The following is a 5,919-nucleotide window of genomic DNA, read 5'->3' on the forward strand; positions in this document are numbered from 1 at the left end:
CCGAGGGATGACGATAGTGATTCCGTTGGAGATATGGGACGAGGCCTGCTGACAACCTTCCGTCCGGGAGTTTTACGAAAAATATTTGATGGTGGTGGAAATTGTCATCCGAACTGGTGAGAACCATTAAGTGGCCCTGAACCGCCAAGACTCGTGCACAGAGAACCACACCATAAGACTCCGTGACCGATTGAACCATGCCATCACGTGGGGAAATTGGAAAACGTCAAAAAAACTATGAAACCAGTTCCTAGATGTTGACCCGCTTCATCGTAGGACTCCACCACCACTTCCACACCTCAAGAAGGTGATGGGGAAGAACCGGAGCCAAAGCGGCCACGGATCGCTGACGCTGACGATTCCGTCTTTGAGGAAAGCAACGCCCGTCCAAGCACTTCCAGCACTGTACCTCCAAATAAGGAGACGCAACTTCGGGGGAGGGAAAGTGATGTAAAGAATCGGCTAGACTCAGATATCATCACAGAGCGGGTGGTGTTACAAAGTCACCCTTGCTATTTGCGAAAGTCTCCTAAGAGGCGATAAGCTTATAATCTGGAAAGTCAGCCATGTTGTTGAAAAAAAGACATTACTTGGCCTTATCTTTTGGTATAAAAAACCAACCCTGCGTCTCATTCTTTAGCTCAGTCTTTCTGGCTCATTCTGTAGTTTAGTTGTCACTTGTTGTGCAGATAACAGACTAGAGTAGGGCGTGGGGCAGTAGGGCAGTCACTAGTAGAGGCCTCAGGCAGTACGCTGAGAGTTATCCATATAAGTTGTAGAAATTGGCTTTGTTCTATCCTATCTGACTTTATTTGTATAATTTTTTAATTTAATTTCCCGTCTAATAATATAGATATACCTTGTGCTTCGCATGAAGTCACGTAAAAGCTAAAATGATTCATACAGAAATGTATATTTAAGTCTTTAAGTTAACGGTTGAAGCAGCCACACGGCCTATTCATTCAATACTTTACAAAAATGTTCATTTGTACATGTATGACAATAAAAAATACTGACAGGTATTTCTTTGAATACAGTAGTAAGTTTTACCGCTTCTCCTTGGCCAGGGAGATGACGAAGATAACAAGGGGCACTCGCACAAGCCAAAACGGCCTTCCAGCCTCAACCGAAATCACCAGCGCAAAACCAGCAGAGCTCTAATCATAGCTACAAGTTTCTAGATTCCAGCTCTCCTTAACAGCAACTGCATTATAAAAAGCAGAGCCAATACCCACAACAACGTATGGGTGGGAATTCCTTTGGTGGAAACCAATATTACTTGAATTGTAAAACAACAACACACAATACACAATGATGCTGCGGGTTTGGGGTCCTTGGTGCTTTACATGTCGACAGAATGGTCAGCTTGCTCGCGATTGTCCTGAAAATCAAGGAAATACTCCCCAAATGTATGGCACCCCACGCCCAGAATATTGTAGGCCAGCTTAAACCTTCCGAACAGGAAAACTAAATACCACCGATTGTTACGTTGGGCAAAACGGTGGACCTTGTCTGAAACCCCGACAAATTGTCGATAAAGTTTAAGAAAATAGGAAGCAAATAGTGCCCCGACTACAGCTGAAAGTCGGTAACGAGAAATTTTGCGCCCTATGGCGCTGGTGTAAGTTTAATTAATTTTGCAATTTTTCGTAAATTAATAAAATGAATCATAAATTATGAAGCCGAAAACCCGGTCGACTTATATGGTGTAGACAGCATCAAACTGTACACAAGGGCGATAATTACACTCAAGATTTTTGTATTAGGCGATAATCTTCTGCAGGATTTTATCGTCATTGACGGTATCAGTGAAGAATATATTTTAGATCTTAACGCTCTGTACAAGCCCAAACTTATTATTGATGGGAGTGAGAAGAAAATTTACCAGGTTAAAACGACAACACCGGACTTCTTACCTACCAATATTGCAGGAAAGAAGATCACGATCAAGCCTTTTAGTGCCAATGTCGTTGAATTGGAAGGAGGCGGCGGTCAGTTACCCTCCAATCTTGCGTGTTATTTTAATAGAGGGCCGAGATTGCAAAACGTCATATGAATAGATCCTTTTATTACTAAATAAGACAATGGTACAATTTTTACAATAGCTTTGGTTAACGAAACGAATCATCCGATAATCTTTCGAAATATTAGGTGATTAGAACTTGAGAATTCAGCAGGGTTGAGAGAGCTACCATTAACACATTTAAAACGGAAGTAAAATCTTCCACATTTATCACCCTGCTACTAGTTGTTTCCCCAGTTAGTCCAGTTCCCTCTCTCACTTTTCATCACATGTTCCGTTTGGAGGATCTGCACCGTTTCTCTCCCCTGTCCGGTGAAAGTAGTAAGCCACCAGCTGACCCTTTCATTAGATAGGATGGAGGACAAAAGAAACCTTTCACTATATACTCCAGCGGTTCAACTCAACAATAAATACATTACGCTACAAGAAACACGAATAAGAAGTATTTAAGCATCCAAAAAATATACTTCTCTACCATTCCAAAATCATCCGTCAAATAGTACCATGGCTCTAAGAAACCACCGTATTTATTTTTCTGCCTCCGACTGGGGTAGAATGGAAGATGTCTTCACCGACGACATTCTATTCACTCAAAACCAACTCATGAACCGATCATGATCAATGAGCTAACAGACGACGAAACTTTTGTACAGTCTTTTTCTCGGACATAGTCGCTTACATCGACGTTGAATCTCCAGCTGATATCTGACGATACGCTAGATGAGCTATTTTTCGACACAGACAGCCCCCTAGAACTTACGCACAACAACCTTAACGAAGTCAACAGAAGAAATGCAATGAGCGTTTCTAACTACATCTATAATCTGCAACTGCCAGCAGGAGTCAACGGGCGCACCTACTCTCCACAATTACCGGCCAATCCTCGCTATTCCCTTCGCCAATGGAACAACACACCGGTTTCTACAGCTGGAACGGTGGTAAATTAAGCATATGTTTCCGATAACTAAACGTAGAACATAGTTCATCAAACGTTGAAAGATTTCTGGTGCATTAGTTAAACCAAACGATAATCGATTCCACTAATACAAATTGTTATCCACTATCCACACGGTCGCAAAAGTTTCTATGGTGCAGTATGGCCAGGCCCTGGCAGCCAAAGGTGTCCCAGCCCGCCCGCAGAGTCCTCGACATGTTCAGCTCAGCTACTACACCCCTAATAGCATTGTAGGATCCAGCACATGTCATTTTTTACATACCACTCCTTAACCGTGGTTATCGGTTATCAGGGTGGGGGAGGGGGAAAGAGAAAAGAATTTATGGTAGAAAATGGAATTAATGTATAAAAACTAAAACATAGCAATAGCTTCTTTAAAAAAAAGAAAAATACAAGCAGATCTGAAATCCAATATTGGAAATCAACTTGAAACTTGAAAAAAAAGAAAAAAGTAGTAAACGTTTTGAAAAGATTACATCAGCGCATTAGGGATGAACAGGCAACATTTTCCAGCTTTTTTTGTTCTCTTTGCGCACACCCAGTAATTTTTTCGACTACAAAAAAAGCAAATGAGTTACCCTTACAGTGGCAACGTATATTGTCATTACTATCGGTAAGATTATATTGGAACTCTGATTAGTCCTTTGATCGTTTCAGGAAATCGTTAATGTTTTGATTTTTACCGCGTAACAATTCCATGTTACTGTTTTGGTTTTGTAGTAGTAGCGGATTTCTTCAAAAATTGTCTTCCAATTCCAACCGCAAGCGTTTTTCTTCGAAAAGTTGGCGTTCCAGTATATTCACCCTCTCGTTCAAATTTGAGTAATTGAGCGCTTCCTGTTGGGTTTTGTGCTCACGGTGAAGTTCCAACGGCTTTACCCTAGGTTGCTCGCTGTGCATCACTGGTTTGGTGGTGGTTTGGGCACTAGAGCGGTAACGCAAGTCCTTTGTCGCAAGTCCTGTGTCGATACTTCGCTGGCCAGTAAGTTTGGGCGACTCAACTACTCCTTGTCTTTGACGATCAGTTAGTTCGCTGGAGAAATATCACTTCATCTTCTTCAAAAAAGTGTGGATCGGAACGAGTTGGTAAATTTGGTAGCTTCTTCTTCGGCTGCCGAAACTGGCCAGGTAACTGCTGGAACGTAAATTTTGCCAAATTTGAGTTTGAGAAAAAATGTGTAATTTTTGGTTGTTTCATAGTAGCATTACTAATAATATTTATGGTGGGAATGGATGATGTTGGAGTTGATTGATTAGATTGGAGAAAACAATTGACACTTTCTTTCAATTCAGGTGGTTGCACAATAGGTAAATGCAGTATAGCTGGTTGAGCAATTGGAACCGGGGAAGATTCGTAACCGAATTTTGGTATTCATAGCCGGTGGATGGCATGAGAACAGAAGTAGTTGGAACAACATTAATATTTCTTGTAGGTTGCGCATGAGCGATCGGCGCATACCGATTTGTTGAACTGGGTTGACTCTGTTTTCCCGACTGTTGTTTAACGGTTGGCGTCGTTGGAACTGGTTGCACCGGCATGAAAGAACATTGCGACGTAGATGGCGCCGGAGAAGGAGCAGCCGTTGGTGGCACAGCTCCAGGATTACGAACTTCCATTTCACGAAGGTGTAACTGTAATATTTGCTACGGAAAATGAAATTATCGTTAGCTTGGAAATTTTTATTTAAAAAATAAATATTGATGACTTACCAGAGTATCCTGATCCAGCAACGCTTCGAATTTCTGAATCCCAAAAACGGTGGTTGACATCAAGCGCAAAGCTGCTAGAATTTTTGGGGTAGCCAACTTTGTTGCAATTGAATAATATTCTGATATGGAGTTTGCGAATTCCATTGCATGTTTTTTTAGGTGCTAGGTTAACCCAGAATTGTCATTGAATGTGCTTTTGCAGAATTCAGAGAGACACATTTCTTTAGCTTTCGGAGGATCTTGATTCATTTTGTAATGTGCAACCTTCCCATTTGTATGAAAACCATCTGGCTTTAATGCTGTTATTTCTTCTGTAATTCAAAAATTGTTATTAATAATGGAATTCTGTTAATTTTAATTAAACTTATACCTAGAATCCTGTCTGCAATTTGGGTTTTTTCTTTAATTGCGTTAAATTTTGTTTTTTTTTCTATAGAAAGAATCTATTGCACTTGCAAGCGCGAACTTTTCAAAACAGATCTGCCCTTGTTGAGTATTTTTCTAAATTAAAAGAAAATAATAGTTAATTGCTTACTAATTGATTTTTAGATAACTTACTATACCTCGTTAACTTCGCGGAAATTAATTGACATGGATTTGAATTGAAAATTTGAAATCCAAATAGATCGCATAGCATGGCGGCACATCCAAAGGGGGTACAACCAACAATATTATTTATTTGTTTCAGGATATCTTCCATTTCACTTCTCCTTTTTTTTTATTTCATCAAAAGTTTGTTATCTGTTTAAAAAAATTAAAAAAAATAAAGTAAACATGGCAAATTTTAATTAAATATTTAGTTTTTGAAATTTCAGAAAAAAAGAAGAAAAAAAAAGAATAAAGAAAAGAAAAGAAAGAGTAAAGAAGAAAAGAAGGAAAAGAATCGCAATCTGTCGTGAAACAACCGAATCCCACATTCATTTTACTGGAATTTGACTTTTACATCTATTTTTTTGATTTTTCCAGTGACGATTGCCTGGGCAGCGATAATGGACTTCCGACGACTCTCATCAACGGATCGTCTTCCTCATCGGGACACGTTCTACACCACCAACACGGCGGAGTCGGCGGGAGCGACTTGCTGTGAGAATTGAAGCACAACAGTTTCACCCTGGGCAACAAGCTACTCTTCGACAACGGCGTCCACAATCCATCCGGAAGTGGCGGATTGATAACCGCGTCCAGGATCATGAGTTTCCTGATGGCCTCGCAGTTCGGCGGAGGATGGAAG

At 40.4% G+C, this 5,919-nt stretch overlaps 1 long non-coding RNA gene across 1 annotated transcript; it reads right to left on the reverse strand.

The window, feature by feature from the left end:
* Positions 1–3,304: 3,304 nt before the first annotated feature.
* LOC124200047 lies at positions 3,305–5,446 on the reverse strand. The gene is made up of 4 exons (XR_006877137.1): positions 5,252–5,446; positions 5,059–5,189; positions 4,689–4,999; positions 3,305–4,622 (listed from the first exon to the last, which is right to left on the reverse strand). It is a non-coding gene; the product is annotated as an uncharacterized LOC124200047 (long non-coding RNA).
* Positions 5,447–5,919: the final 473 nt, after the last annotated feature.

The sequence above is a fragment of the Daphnia pulex genome, chromosome 8 (assembly GCF_021134715.1).
Source record: "Daphnia pulex isolate KAP4 chromosome 8, ASM2113471v1".
NCBI lineage: Eukaryota > Metazoa > Arthropoda > Branchiopoda > Diplostraca > Daphniidae > Daphnia > Daphnia pulex.